At 35.3% G+C, this 16,737-nt stretch overlaps 1 protein-coding gene and 1 long non-coding RNA gene across 3 annotated transcripts in view; one reads left to right on the top strand and one right to left on the bottom strand.

Moving 5' to 3' along the window:
• Nucleotides 1-16,737, top strand: part of LOC117794437 — a 47,023-nt gene that overhangs the window by 11,059 nt on the left and 19,227 nt on the right. For both annotated transcript variants that reach the window (XM_034635023.1, XM_034635022.1), the window contains exon 2: nt 5,195-5,245. The gene's annotated coding sequence lies outside the window, so the exon portion shown is untranslated. The remainder of the gene's footprint in view (nt 1-5,194; nt 5,246-16,737) is intronic.
• LOC117794438 lies at nt 4,450-4,979 on the bottom strand. The gene is made up of 2 exons (XR_004618432.1): nt 4,898-4,979; nt 4,450-4,495 (listed from the first exon to the last, which is right to left on the bottom strand). It is a non-coding gene; the product is annotated as an uncharacterized LOC117794438 (long non-coding RNA).

Here is a 16,737-nt window from a genome sequence, read left to right as displayed (position 1 = left end):
GCTTCATTACATATTTGCCCGGACAGGCGGAGTACGGGAATGAGTTGAGTCCGGGCGGAGCGCTGAAATCGAATGAAAGAATTGAAGGCAAAGCCAATGTGGTTGCTTGGTTTAGAGGAGTCAGCACGAAGGCGTTGATCAGTTTTGTGCGGCGTTGAGCATAATCATTGAATAAACAAAACTGATAAAACAAAAGCCACATAAATAAGCGCAAATATTTGAGAATATTTTCATGTGTCTACATGCATAAGCCAAGTGCACAGATAAAGATCACGAATCGAGTAAGAGGCTGAGAAAAACCTTAACCGAAACCAAAAACCAAAGGGGCAGTTAGCTGGGTTTTTTTTTGTGGGCTTGGACTTTGGCTTGGGTTTTGCCCAGAGAGTCGGTCAGGCTAACGGGATTGTGTGGTTCATTGTGTGCCACAAAACCACAGAGCCACAGATGGGGCACAGTTAGAGCACGCCCGAAAAGGGCATGTCTTCCATGTGGCCACTAAGCAGACAAAGGCATCCATCGACAGACATCGACGTCGACATCGTCGCAGACATCGCCATGTGTGTCCGCTCGCATTTTTTTTCTATTTTTTTATTTTCTATTTTTTGCCGCGTCCGCCCGTGACTTGGCGATTTTATTTTCGCTCCATTTGTGGCCATAAATATTCAGTCAAGTGTCATCTCGTCGTGGCATGTGTAGTGGAGTTTGAAATTAAATAGATGCGGTTGCGGCAACGGGGGAAAAACAGGCAACAAGCGACTCGCAAGTCGGAGATGAGAAGGCTTAAAGCGAGTTAAGTCACTTCTGTGGTCGCGACTCGCGACCAAGTGGCCTAACCCAGTCCAAAATCCAAACCCGGACTCCCCATTGAAGATTTGTTTTTGTGTATCTATTGCAGAAAAAAGAAAGAGATGAATTTGAGTTTCATGGCTGGTGCATAAAAATGGAGTTATGGCGTTGGCCAAAGCATTCCAGAGTGCCATGTAATGGCCAAGACCAATGAGCATGTAAACGACTACCATGTGGGAGGCTGTTTGATGTTTTTGCTCAGTTGTTGAACTCTGTGATCCCAGATCTGCCATAATTTTAATAAATTATTTGAGAGACTTGCAGTTGATTAGATCATTATTAAATAACACTATATCAAGAGTTTGTTTGTTCATCAAACTGTTCATTAGGTCATTAGTTTGTGCCTCAAGTTGTGCAAGATTGTTACAGATCATTATTTGGAAGTTGAAGTGCCCGCAAACTGGTTTTTGTATTAAAATAAAAACTATTAGGTAAAGCTGAGTACAGTAAGCGCAAACAAAAACTGTACCCAAGTCAATTATATAAATAAGATCTTCTCAAGTGATCTTAAGTTATATTTTAATGAGCAGATAAATTAATATTTAATTACATTGTAGTTAGCAAGAGCTGCATACAGTGGGTAATATAAATTTAGCTTATATTAAATATGTAATTGAGATTACTTGATTCTTTTTTTCAAATATGTTTTAAAAGGAACACTTTAAGTAGATTTTAAGTAAGAAATCATGAGAATTGCAAAGATGCAAATAATTGTCAATACTAGATTATTTTATTTATTCTTTAAAGCTTCTCAAGCGCATGTACAACCTTTTGAGCAGCCCTCGCGTGCAGTATCAAGTGTGCTACATTGACACGAAAGTGCAATACATACTCTTATAAAAAAGTCATGAAAATGATACAGTATGCCTAGCTAAATGTCGCCTGGCAATGTCCTCCAAGTCCTGACAACGGAAGTGACAGGATTAACTGGCCACTTGAACACGATTTATGGGTAGCAGGAGTAAGCCAAGTCGAGACGAGTTGAGTTCTCTTCTCTTGTAGACAATCTAGCAAATGAATCAGTTACATATTGTTTCACTTCCGCATTAATTGTGGCTAATCAGTTGATTGCTGCAGCTGGTTGTTGCCTCGTTTCTAATCGTCTTTCGTTATCGGTGGGAGCATGGGCAGATAAGAAGAAGCTATCGACATGTCTATCTATCTGTCCCTCTAGTCGCTTAGTTCAATCATTCGCACGTGCTTGGTTTAACGTTTACGTTCAATTTGCCTAAACGCAATTTGCATACATTTAAGTGGAGATTGCCCGACTCCTCATATACCCCTTACCTCCAGAAATGACACCGGCAAAATCTAAAATATTGCCTGGCTTCATTTATTTTTTGGGCTGCACTTGGGTCACGTTTTTGATATTTCATTGAATCAAAACAAATTGCTGCCAGGCTGCGAGCTTTAAATAAATAAATAAACAAAAAGCGGATCGTTGGGCAAATCTTTGTAACGAGTTTCGAGTTGTTAGCTCGTTAGGCAAATGGCGTACGGACTCGGCCATAAAAATGTATCCAGCCCATAAAAAATTAGATTAAACATCATAAAAATGTAAGTCAGACTCAATTAGATGGTCAAGATGGTATCCCTATCTCAGTCTGGTCATGATAAAATAAACAGCAGTTAAAAAACTACTTTTCAAAAGACCAAAAATTTGCGGGCTTGCACTTCTTTGCTTTGTTAAGGTTTTTCCGGTTGTCCACTTCTTGGTTTTCTTTTCTTTCTGGTTTTGTCTGTTGCTTGTTTGCCCTGCCTCAGCACTTTGCTAATTGACAATTTCAAGCAGTTTTTCTGCACCATAAAAACGAACTTTTCTAATAACCCAAAGTCAGTCATTTCGTCTAAGCCATTAAAAAATTAATTGCCCGCTTCCCCAGGGACATCGATGGACTAGAGTAGACGCCCCATCCATCGCACATCGTTCTAATACAGCTTTTAGCCTGGCTAAACGACCCGTCGACGTTGTTGTCGTCTCCGTCTCCATCTCCATTGTCGTGGTCGACTCTTTTTAAACCATTTGTTTCCCATCAGACCATTGGCAAAAAAGGGCTTGCCGTTGTCCAAGTTGCCAAACCAAAAAGCCAAGAAAACCAGCAGAGTTTAAGAAAGAACTAATTATTAGGCTATGAGCTACCCTGTAAGAGATTAAAAGACATTCAAATATATTTATAATTATTATCTATTCTATCAAAGAATAAATATGGATGTACATATTTTGATACCCTATAAACTCTACTTATTCATGGAATTTTTTTTTATTAAGGCTGTTTTTTACGAACTCCTCATTTACGATATATAGAATTCGTTATTAAATAAATGTAAAAAAAATCTAAAAGATTTGAGCTTTACTAAAAATATTAAAAAAACATTTTTTTCAAAATCTTTAATAACCCTATTATCAAAACGTACTTTTAGAATTTATACATTTCGAAGAATCTTAAATATAGAAATTATTTTTAGTTCTAGGTTTGTTAAGTACAAAAATAATTTCCAATTAAATAATGAATTGTTTTTCAATTACTACAATTTCTGATTAATTTACTTCGTTCAAGTTATTCTATTACCAAACTTAGTATACCCTTTATTCTGCTCTTATGTAGGGCATATAAACGTTTAATTTTGCCACAAGCTTCTAAATTTGTATTGCTTCGTTTTGTTATTAGTATTTTTTTCTATTTCTTTTTTGGTTTGCTTTTGTCTCGAGTGCTTTTGCTTTGGCAATTGTGTTCAGCTGACCTTTTGTAAGCACTTCTCTAATTGTGACGAGAGTTTGACAAGCTACAAGTGTGCGATAGAGAAAGGAAGAGAACGATAGAGAGAGACGGAGCGCAACCTGACGCTTAATTTGGCGCAATTTTTTATTTGCTATATTTTTTTTACATCAGTTGATTTGCTTTGTTTTTGTGATTTCGCGTGGGTCGTCGATTGACTTTGACTGACGCAAGCTTCCAATTATATGTATTACTTTCCAATTTTATTGCTGACACTATATGTAGTACAACTCATATGTACTATGATAACTAAATGACGTCAGCAATTGAAACGATTAGATTATACAAGGTTTTTGGTCATTTTCTCAATTAAAATATTTACTTCCGGCTGCGACTGTTCATGCATTTCCGTTCGTAAGCAATTGTTCGGAAATTAAAGTGATTCATGTATTAAGATAAGTCAAAGGTTTTATTGAACCCGCAAGATAAAATGAACGTACGAACGATTGAACCCAAACGAGCATATTGCACTTCATTACGAGTAAGTTGTCAGCTCACAGACAGCACTCAAACAATTTCCCATACAAATTGTATACCCTGCCGAAGAGTACTCGAGACTTGTGATGAAATATGGGATCCTTTAGGATTACTTTACTTAAACTATGAGTTTTTTTTCAGAGATATTATTGTATTATAAGTCAAATGAAACAAGTCAAAATGATTTTGATATCTAATAACTATACCCTTTCATAAACCATAACCATAAAACGGCATAGGTTAAGTATAAGAGTATTTACGCTTTAATATCCCGTAGATACGCGTATTCTCAACTTTTTGATGTGCTTCATTTATGAATGACAAGCCTGCTCATCTTTTTTATCCCCACTTTGCCAGTCCAAAAGCGCAAATGCAAACACTCTGTAAAGTTGCGACTGCAAAGAGAGAGAGAGAGAGAGAGAAAGAGTGAGGAGAGACCACCTTTATAGAGACTGCCCATTCCGGCAAAAGTGGATTCCGCCAGTTTTCGCAAACAGTGCGCAAAATTGTAATGAGTTGGAAATTTAATACCAGCCAGCAGCAGATTGCAAAGGGGGAAATGAAGGGAGTAAGGGAGGATTTGGGGAGAATTGAGTAGAGGAATCCAACTTCAGCTGCGGTAGGTCGACCAGGCGAACACAATTCAATTTGCAATGTGTTCTTAAAAAATTTTAAATTTGCATTTAATTGAAAAATTAATGAAAAGTCGAGAGACTAACTAAGTGCCTGACTGCTTGACTGGTTACTTAACTGGCAAGTCTTAAATTTTTATTAATGAATCTTTTTATTCCACTCACCTTGAACTTGAGTTCCGCCCTTAATTGCGGGGAACTACAAAGCGCTTATAAAGCCGCGTCAACGACATCGTTTGTCTAATTCTCAACTAAATAAAACTTGTAGATTTGAATATATATAAATATATATATATAAATTACTTTTGTCTGGTTCCATATCTGTTGTAGCGCTTCCGTTGAATTCGCACACAATGCGCAATTTCTCTCAGATAAATCTTTGCTTTTATGTATGTTTATTTTTAGCAAACTGTTTTTGATAATTTATTTAATTTATGCAAAATATTTCCCCTTCTTTTCCAGTTTTAACGACTTTGCGACGACTTCTGGATTGTGTCGGGGATTTACGGAAATGTAAGTTATTCCTCTCATTCTATAATTTAATTGTTCTTTACTTAACCCAATTTCATTGAGTACCATTAAATTAAGTTTCAGAAGTTCTCAGATTTACGTAACGCGCAATTTCGTAATTTTATGTGATGACCCGTTTACCATTATTTTATCCCCTCATCATATCACATGATCCGAAACTTAAGCTTCACTTCATGGTCTTTACTCGTCATAATAATTAGTCTTCATTTCAAACGTCGTGAAAAGTCGTTAAAATCTTGAATTGCATGCACTTGTTGTTTTTGCTCCTTCCCTCGAGTCACGCTCTGTGTGTCTTCTAATTGTAGTTTAACTTTCTGACATAATTTATTGTACTTTTCTGCTCGTCTAAGTTTATTTTTTTGCTTTTTCCTTTTTGTCTACCTGCAAGATTTTTCTTTGCGCTTAAAATTCTGAGAATCTTTAAATTGCATTCTGAATAGCAAATTTGCTAAGCAGAAAAAGGAGAAAAAGTTAAGGTTCTTGATTTATTATTATTGAATATTTTAGAAGTTTGTTGGGAAGCTATTTATGTGTCCTTCAATAAAAAAATACCTTAAGATTTTATCGAAGTTTACCTTGAAAACTTTCAATACTTTTATTAAAATAGCTTAGTTCTACATAATTGAAATTGAAAGATCTTTATTTCAAATATATGTATTATAAATTTTCAACCTAAGTTATAATATAGTTCAGCTTTATTAGTTTCATCAAAATATTTACAGTTATGTGACACACTTTTGACTTGCAAAGTTCACAAGAAAGTTCAGATTGACAGTTAATCTGCCTGTAAGTTAATTTCACATGTAACTTTCAGAACACATTGCAAATCCAATGTGAAAAAAACAAACATTCTATATAATATATCATGTCATTCTACGGTTTGTATATTATGTAAGAGATTAAAGATACTGGCTGAACACCTTGACGATGCCTTAGTTACACATCAGGCGACAAATATCTCTATATATGAATATTTACTTAACATATATAAACTGTTATATGGACACACTATAATCATTTGCAAACAACCGTAAATACCGCTTTCGCGTCACGTTGAATATGAAATTGAATAATGGAAGTAGTCGTCGATGAGGGAGGGGCTTGAGACTGAGAGACTCTGTGAGATTCTTTGGAACTCGACAATCGCACACACATGTGACCTCCAGAAGATTTGCAGTTGTACACATTGTGAGAACCAAAACTCGCATAGATATCAACATTAAAAATAATTATAATGACTATAATCATACTGAATATTTATGTAACTAAATATACATCTTATGATCTGTCTGTATTTTCTTTATAGCTAAGTTTATTATTGTTTAGGATTTATGTATTTTTAACCACTTTTAACTGACATCATCGAACAAAGTGCATTGCCACGTAAATCATTTATAATATTTTTACGCTTTCTGCTTTGAGCCTTTAATTTAATCTTCATTCCAATTATACATATTATTTAAATACCCTGTAAATTTTAAAAATAGTAAAACAATTTGGCTAATTTGACTCTATATATGTTCAATAACACATAATGTATGAGCTAAGAAATAAAATATATGAGAACAAAGTCATTTTTCCTTTTAAATGTTTTTACCTCGCTAAAGTATAATATTAGGTGTAAAGGGTATATGTGTGATTGCAAAAATTGAGTACAGGGTAAATCCAAGTCAGGCAATTTCCCTTATAGTTGGCTGCAAGATTAATTAACGGTTTTGTATTTTGATTTATTAAGCAACACTTTTGGGTGGCCAGAAAAAGCCAATAATATGTTTGTTTTTGTTTCGTGTTTTTGAGTAATTTTTAAATATAAAGAGATTATGTCTAATAACAATTGCGTTTAATATAAAAAACAATTTAATATTTGTTCTATGTGCACATTATAATCAAAAGCCATTAATTTTAAAGCAAACATCCGATATTGTTTGCTTTGACAACAAAGTTAGTTTGCTTAACATTAAACATTTATGCCAATTTTTGTGGTTCTACTAAATTGCGTTAAATTTAATTTGTGTGTGTGTGTGAATACCACAACTATTTCAATTTGCATTCACAAATGTTGCAAGTGATTAAGCAAAACTGTTATTTAATATCCTTTGTTATAAAATAATTTTAACTAATTTAATTAAATATGTGCACAAAATGTTTTTCACTGACTGAAGTGTGCCTCGTACGTGAGCTGGGAAAACTGTTGAAAAATGTTAAGTGAGTTGCTGTTAAGTAAATCTGCTGCAAAAATGTATCTCATTTTCCACATACAAATAAATGCAATACTTTGGAAATAAATTAAATATTTATGCAGATATCTGAAATGTATGATCTCAAACTGAAGGCTGGCCCAAGTTTGTAAACTTCCTTTCAAAGTGTTTTTCGAGCTGTTGCTGCTACCCACGGACAAGTGCAATTCCATGATATTAGCATTGCTTTAGTTAACCGCAAAAAATGCGTTTAAGCCGCGTCGATGCATTGGCAACTGCTTTTTTTTTGCCGACAGTTGCGTAGCCCACGAGCCAAAAGATATCAAAATTGGGTTAAGCAATTTATTGCAGTTGTCGGTTGTTGCAACGCCAACTGAGTTGCCACAGTTGGTGTCTCAGTTTTTGTTGAATGAAAATGAAAATGAAAGCAGGTCTCGCAATCAGAATACAAGTCTCAGTTTCCACGTTGGCCCCAGATTTTTGCCTGCTTGTGAAAGTAAAAATAAAAAAAAATAACTGAGAGAAAAACCTGCAATTGCTGGACATAAACAAAATACCTGCGTACACTTGGCTCATTACAAAAAATTTGTTTATTTTGCTTTGCTTTCATTATCTGGCATATCTAATGGTCGTGTTGTGGTTCTCACTATCCCCCTCTTCCTCTCATTTTGTGGCTCAATCAGTGAAGATCTTTGTGCGTCCGAGGTGCAAACGAACGTGGGAGTGAGAGTTCAATTTGTCTAGAGTTTGTTTTTGGCCGAGAAAGTTTTAGCAGATCAACTATATATTTAAAAGAAACATTCGGATATTGGTGCCAATGTTGTTAACCGCCTTTCCCAAGCCATAAAGGATTAGGCAGTCAGCTCATTTACATGACAAGTTGTCGGAAGTCATAGATTCACGCAATATGCCCCAAAACATGACACGATAGTAAATACAAGATCTATGTTTGTTTATTAACTCTACTGCACATTAACGGTTAACTTGTTTTGGCCATCACATCACATCGCATCTTATCTGGGCGGCTTCCGAGTCTCTGCTTTCTACCCTAACCAGTTTATTTCTTTACAGATTTATTGCCAATATTCATTTTATATTTTTATAATTTTTGTTGTCGTTAATTTTTATGTTTCTTACTTTACACAAATTGCTTGAACAATTTTTGTGGTTTGGTTTCTCAGGCGAAAGTAGTTGATTTAATTTAGGTGTTTTCGCTTGTTGTTATTAAGGCGTTGTCCCAGCACACAGCTCTAATTCGGACAATGTAACTTTAAGAGCAAAACTTTAATTAAAGCGATTGCGACGCGGCACGATTTCAATTTACAGCTAAAAGGCGCACTGCATCCACATTTTTGAGCGTGCCTATCATTAGGTGGCCAGGTTGCCAGGTTGCCAGGTTGCGTTGTAGCAATCACAAAACAACAACATTTTTTTTGTTCAAAGACCAGATTTTTATTATAGATATAGTGTATATGAAAAGTATTCTGTTGAAAAGAAAGTCTCTCTTTATAGAAAAATATGTAAGCTTGTCTCTTTAAGCAACAATATCATTATTTTGTAAATTGAGAACGTAAATTGTGTTGAACAAAAATTTAAAAATTTAATTTTTAACATTGGTATACATGCTTATCCCCTTTAATGATTAAGTAATTCATTCAATGTAAAATTTTAATTAAAATTCACGCTACATTTAAAAACATATTTTAATTGGCTTTTCTAGTTTTTTTTACATGTTCTTTAATACCTACAGCAAATTAAACAATGTCTAGAATTGAATATATTTAATTTATTACACATTTATTAAACAAAAGTTGCCATGGCAAAATGTAATAAAAATAAAACAAAACCCAGTTGGTAGTTCATTGTTTAAGCGCTGTCAATATGAAATACGCATAAATCTTAAATAGCCTTTGAAGGGAAGGGCAGGATATTGATGAGTATGGGGGGTGGTTGCCACACATCCGAATATAGATGTGGGCCACCTATTTGCATAGATTGGCATTTTTTATGTGCCAAAATAAATTTCTATCCATGTATTTTCCACATTTTTTTTTTTTGCTCCTATTCAATATGTCACGTGACGCTGAAAGTCAACTCAATATTTTGGCCCATTTTGGCTTCATGTGCAGTTGACACGATATTTTGGTTCATATATCTATGTGTGTATTTGTGTGTGTTTGTGAATTTGTTTTGTATGAATTTTGCGCTTGTCATCAATATCAGGCAGCACATCAATAAAATTGAGGCTTGGTTCTGCCAGCTTTTAGTTTATGTACCATGCTTTTTCTTATCAAAAAACACGTGAGAGTTCTGCAAATGGAAATTCTTGACTACGAAATAACCTGTAAACATATCCGACATTGTTATGTAATTGGCTTGTTGTAAAAATAATATGAAAATTTTAGTAGGTGTTAAATCAACAAACTACCCCAATTATAAAATATTAAGTTAGTTGTGAGAACGTTAGTAAAATATTAAAGTAATTTTAATCTCTAAAAAATTGTCCCTATAGTCAGGGCTTATGCTTCACAAAGTTACACCACCATTTATGTTCTCCCATCTGCAGGGTATATCAAATGAATACATAGCAAATTGGAATGTTGTTAGTTTGGTTTTTCAACCGATAGTATATGAAACAAGAGTTTTTAATTAGTTTTCGATGGAAGATGTGCGTCGGGAGCTATAAAATGTTCGTTGAAATTCCTTTGAGTTATGAGATATACATCGAAAAACTGGTTGCATATGAACAGGAAACATGCGATTTGAATCCGGTTTTTTTGGACTTTTGCAGGCAGGTGATTTTTTGCCATCAGAACTTGTTCTCCATCTCTCTTAATCTTTCTCTTTTACCTCTCCTCTCTTTCACTTGGCTTGTGTGAAAATTAACGCATGCTTGCTAAATACCAAGCAAACTGTAGGCATGCAAAACAACAAAATTAATTTTATTTATTTTTTTCATTTATAACAAAAGCGCGTTAATTTCGCCCAAGCCTCAATTTGCGACCTTTGCAAGTCATGAACGAAAAATAGCAGTTTGCAATTTGAAAAGCGCTCACGTTTGCAAGGCCCTTGAAAAGAGGTACGTACAAATAAAAATTGTATTATATACATAGTATGTATATCATGCCATAAGCCTCTTTATAATCCCCTTGGATATATACTACATACATTGAAGTGCGGACATGACATCAAAGTCGCTGTTTTGGCCGACAATTGTCAATTGTTCATTGAATTGCATGCTAATTACCAATTGAACCACTGAGCGAATGACTGATTGATGTATGATTGAATTTCTGGACAGCTTAAAGGTCTTACTATTGTTGCCGTTACATTTAAATTCACACCCACAATACAAACATTTGCTTTTTGTCTTGCCAAAAAAAAAAGTAAAAGTCTTCAGCAATTGCTTAGTTTTCAAGTTTTCGCTTTCAGCATTTGAAGGTCTTGTACAAAATAAAAAAAATTCAGAAAAAATAGTAAATATCTGTGTCTAGCATTGTGTTTTTATATGTTTTAAAATTTTTTTTTTTTATTAAACAATTTTTCGCTGGCGTTTGCGCTGACAGAAAAGGCCGCACAATATGCGTTTATTAATGTTTTGGTTGCCAGAAAGAAAGTTAAAATACCCTGTAGCCATGGGTTAAAGAGGGTATTTTAATTAGATGTAATACAGTTGACAGTCTGAAAGATATGAATATAATTTTTTACAAAAATATACACTGTAGTTGAAATACAAAATTTTGTTTTTAAAAGAGTCTTCTATACAATTTGATTTAATTTGGAAATTTGGTTTTATTTTAATTTTTAAGTTTTATTTTTAAATTGGTTTATAATGACAATCTTTACCATACTCTTTGTAGGGTATTTCCTAATCAATTCTCTTCTTAAATATCTTGACTTGGGCACTACAAATAGACATGGATCAAAGTTATTTCATTGATAGGCGTGGTCAAATCGGTGGCATGCCACCTAATATGTAGAAAAGCCACACACACGCACATGTACACTGACTCTTGTAAGTAATTAGACATGCATAGCAAATAGTAAGACACACACACTGATTTTGTGGTCTTTGGCTTGTCCGAAGTTTTGGATCTACTGCAGATGTCGCTGATGTTTTTATGGCTCTCGTCTGACCAGAAAAATAAACAACAACATAATGGACTTTCACTCTTTATTTTTTATTTTATTTATACTTTTTTTTTGCTTTACACACAACGAACCGTGCGTTTGGCGTGTCCATTGGTGGTTTGATGGATGCTGCCACAACATTCAGAAGCCACCTCAAAAGGCAACCAGAGTCACAACCACAACTGCAACCATCTGATCGGAGAGTCAAATTCCAAGTCCAAGTCCATTGAATTTCACTTTTAAAATGTTTGTATTTATTTCGGGTTTTTGATGATGACTTTGATTAGCATAAATTTGATTGTAATTATGGCATTAATTCGTTTGTCAAGCAATTTTCGTGAGTTTATCAGTCGGGGAATCAATCAATCAATCGTTTCCATACCATTGTCATACAAATTCACATGCAATTAATGTTTTTCTATGAGTTTTTTGACGCTTAGTTGCCGCAATTAGTGGCACATTTGCAACCGGTTCACAAATTGATCTCTTGTGGCATGCAACATGCACAGAGGCCATGATTCGCATGACTCCAACAACTCTTCCGTTGTAATATGCAATGTTAGTTTGCTGGTAAGATTCTTTTCAAGTTTTGGGAACTTCTGGATATTCTGCAGCATCTTCAACAGCTTCAACAACGTCAGCTGCAAAGTTAATTTTACATATTGCAACATTCGATGTGACTGCCGTCTGCAGTTGTTGCCTCAAACTCATTACAGTCACTGCGAAAATGCAGCGCAATTCTCGCGTTTTTCCTGTCCCCCCTTTTGTCCCTCTGCTTTATTCCTATTTGCACCAAACCCATGTATTGTTGTCGCAAAACTTTGCTGCTTCTTTTTTTGTTCCTATTGTTGTTGTTTTGGTTATTGTTGATGTTGTTGTTGCATTCATCGTGTTGACAACAAATGGCACTAAATTTTTGGCGTTGCATAATAAACTCGCCGACGTTGTCGCTGATGATGCGCTCAAAATAGTAGTCAACAGCAAATGCAGCTCACTTGGTGGCAAGAGGCATGCGACAGGCAGTGTGTGGCAAAGGGGTAGGCGGGGCAGAAATTAAGGGGCCCAGCTGAAGCGCTGTTCAGCGAGGAAGACAATAACTTTTCCCTATGATGACATTATTCACGTGAAAAGTTAAATCGCCATTGCTATGAAAAATAACTAAAGGAAGAGTAAAAAGAAAACGAATGAGAGAGAAGGATGGAGAGAGATTTGGATATTGGGAGTAATGTGTGGGATCGGCTGGGGTATTGATTTTGAGGAAATGGAAAAGTCTTACAATATGGGAAAAACAAACAATGTCTGTAGTATTAAAAAGAAGAAAGAGAATGTAATGTAAAACTATATTAGTTGAAAAGCTTAATAATAAAAATGGATTAGTATAAATAAAAATATTTATAAAATATCCAAAGCTACTAATCTTTACTTAAATTAATTCTACAGAATAAAAAGTTTGTTCTAAACTATAATGTCTTATTTAATAGAATATTTTCGTTAAAATAAAATTTTTTGAAAAATCTTTCAATATATTATTCCCAGTAAATTCTCTGGCATGTTCCTTCTGTGTGCTTTCATTATTTTTAAAATATTATCTTAAAAGCTAATCACTGCGTTTTTATTCCATGATTAAGTTCTCTGTTTATTGTTGCCTACAATTACAAGAAATTCTTTATTTGAATAAACCAAATTCTGTTAAATAACTTGGAGTCCAATGTCAATTTCATTTATGCTTCTGTAAATGAAATTAGCAAGAACTTGAGATGAAAGCATTCACCTGCTAAAAATGAACATAATCTAACACCATGATATTTTGTAATATCTTATAGAGAGTTCTAGTGAAACAAAGCCCCTAGACGATGAGTGATATAATAATATGAGATATCATTTGATTTATAAATTCTACAACGTCTCATTACTTGCCATCTCTAGTAAAAGTATTGTCGCCTCATCTGTTGATGCTGTTTCTGCTTTCAACTCATTTTTCGCATGTGCTCATAACTCAATCCCTGTCTAGTCCAGGAAGCAAGATGAGTCTGCAACCCTTTGCTGTGAACTTTGTGGCATGAAGTTACTCGCACATTGACAGCATTTCACAGTAGCTGTTGCATATTGCAAATGGCAAGCTTAAGAGCTGTAGAGTTGAAGTTGCAGCTGCAACAAGCTGCAGCTGTACTTATAGTTGGAGCTGTCTTTGGAGTGGCAACTGTCGGCCATGGGTTTTCGCAATCAGTGAAATGTATGTAGGAACTGAGTCTGGAATATGCCTGAGTATTTGTCATGACATTTGCCTTCCATGAGCGCATCTCTCGGCACATGCGAATAAACTAGTGAAGGCTTTATAGGGTTTTTGGGTTTCCATGTCACACGACAAGACGACAAACTCTATCAGCCTATCTCAATTTCCCCAGACTGCATCTCACCCATTCTGTTTTTTCTGTCTGTCTGTCTGACTGTCAAATGATGCGCAATTTGGCGTGGGATTTGTGTATGCGACCAAAAGACAAGTGAAACTAATTTACCTCGGCCCAGAAACTGGCGAACAAAGTCAACTCTTAAATTGTGTCAAATGGCGTTCAATTAAGTTGCGCTTGCACAATGATAAGAGCCTGGGATCGCAAGCTGCTCCATCATAACAATAGGTTCCACTTCCCCCACTCAACCAGCCGCCCCGAGGTGTGAGCTGGAGGCGTGGCGTCAGCTGGATTGATGGCATCATAGAAAACACAAAAGGCCCTCACGGGTCGAGTAAACTAGAACTCGCTGCCAGCTTCTAATCAAGCACGTAAATAAAGTTAAAGTTGATACATCTGGCCAGGCACAAGTAGCGCTAAAAACCCAATACCCCACAGCTCAATTGCCTCCGGGCGACTGACATCAAATCAATGGGCCAAACTCACCTACATGCTGCTCTGGAGCTCTGGATACGACCGACAAAGCAACTAAATGACAACATAAACAGCGACAGCATATGTGTCCTCTCCGCAATACACTGAAAGAAATACTTTTTAGCTAAAAAGTGACGTGTAGTATCAATCTAACTCAATCAATTCTGTCATTTCTTTTGAATATTAAAATGTAACCTCTTAAATTCAGGGCATAATACGAAAAAATTTTCATTTTTTAAGTTATCTGTACCAAACTTACAAATTAACAATCTCGTATCGTCTTATACAACCTGTCCAAATTTGGTTGGAATCAGACCACTATAGCATATAGCTGCCAAGGGACCGATCAGTCTAGGAAACGGATAGCAAAAAAAAGCCAAATTTTAAAAAATTCCAAAAAAAAAACTCTGCCATAGAAAAAAAAAATGGTTTTTCCTCGTTTGATGCCGCATATCTATCCAGAAAAGTGGGTTAGGTTCAGTTCAGAAGAAAAAAGTTCAAATTTGTTGCCTAGTGTAATTTATCCCTATATTAAATATCAAAAATTTTGACTAGAACCAAAGTCTGACCACCTTTCAAACTGTCATAACTTTTTCAATACTTTACCGATTTTCATTTTGATCATAATTAAGCCTCTAAATTCGTTCTAGATTTAAATTTCGTTCATTTAGAAAATTTAATATTTTTCGACCATCCCCTTGTGATTTTCGAAAATTCAAATCTCAACTTTTTCAACTTTTTGTCAACTTTATAACAACACCTAACCATTTTAAGATTTACTGGTTCTTGCTTGCTTTTGTAAACTGGAGGGTTTTTCCCAGTGTATAGTTAAATAAGCAAACCTATTGTGCATGTGTGTTGCCAACCCATCTATGTATGTGTAAATGTATGCATGTATGTACTTGATGTATAAATATAGTCGTAGGTTTACCCTGCGGCAACTACAATAAAAAATTGCTGGTCGTATGCAACATTTGATTAGCTTTGTGAAAGGGGGCGGGTGTTTAAGGTTGAGTGTCTTGTTGTTGCTTTAGAGTTTTTCTTCCAAGCGAATTGCAAACTGTGGCAACAATGGAAAATAGAGAATTGGATATTCCCGTACTTGTACTCCTACTGAAGCATATTGCCACTGAGTGCACTTCGGGGGCGGCTAGCAATTAGAGGTTGAAGTTAACTTGGCTATGAGATTACTTGCATAACCACAGAAGACGCACTCCAACTCCAGAGCTGTCGTCGTTGTGTATCGTTAGTTTAGTTAATATACGACAATGTTTTGCTGCAACAACAACAACTAGTGTAACAACAATACAATGTTAGCTTGGTGTTACAACTTCAAGTTTGACTGCGCCTCAAGTGCAACGATGTGTAGAGTTGGGGATGGAGAAGAGCTTAGAAAATCTGCAGGTTGTTGTTTGTTTGTTATTGAGCTTGGTCAGAGGTGAAAACTTGAGTTTATTTCGGAACTGTTACATATACTATTGTTACTTAAAGTTTTCAGAAACTGAACATAACATAAAGTTGAGAATTAGTGTGGCTTTAGGAAAAGGTAAAGAAGTCTTACAAAAGTTTGCTCTATAAACTGCAAGTTGCAAGGCATCTGTGTTGTTCTTAAAGCTATATTCATTTAAGTAAAATTTGTAATTAAACTGAAAAAATAGTATTTAAGAATGTCGGTCAAAAGTTAAGAAAGACTAAAATAGTTATTTATCTTCGAAAGTACGAATCACATTTAAGAATGTGGGTCAAATTAACATGAGAAAGTGACTGCTGGAGAATGAGAGTCAGTACGGCAATTTATTATATTTTTAAAGTCTTTCGAATACTTTAAGTTATTGCCAATTCCCAAAACTCTCTATACTTAACCTTCACATGCAATCAATTCCCATCTTTTAAGCCAAGAAACGATGAGGCATTTAGACAAGAAGGCAAAACCTAGATAACTTAATTAAAGTCAAAATCAATCTGCATATGTTTATGGAGCGGCAGACAACGTGCTGTCAAAATCTCTGTACCTCAAGTTTGTTTCCCCATCTCCACTCAAGCTACTACCAAAAATACACACATCGAGCCCCAGAAGCAACAATGACAGTGGCAACAACAGCAAAAAGAACAACAACAATGTACAACATACAAAGACATCCGCTTATCGCGATAAATCAAAGCCACGAGTGCTGTTAATTTTCCAAGAAAATCTCAATGTCAGAAGGGGGAAATGAAACAGGGGGCTCCAAATGGAAGATCTAACCAAAAACGTGTGTGTGTG

Source organism: Drosophila innubila (assembly GCF_004354385.1).
Source record: "Drosophila innubila isolate TH190305 chromosome 2L unlocalized genomic scaffold, UK_Dinn_1.0 4_B_2L, whole genome shotgun sequence".
Classification (NCBI taxonomy): Eukaryota; Metazoa; Arthropoda; class Insecta; order Diptera; family Drosophilidae; genus Drosophila; species Drosophila innubila.
Note: the sequence above shows the minus strand (reverse complement) of the source record. Positions and strands in the feature narration are given on the sequence as shown.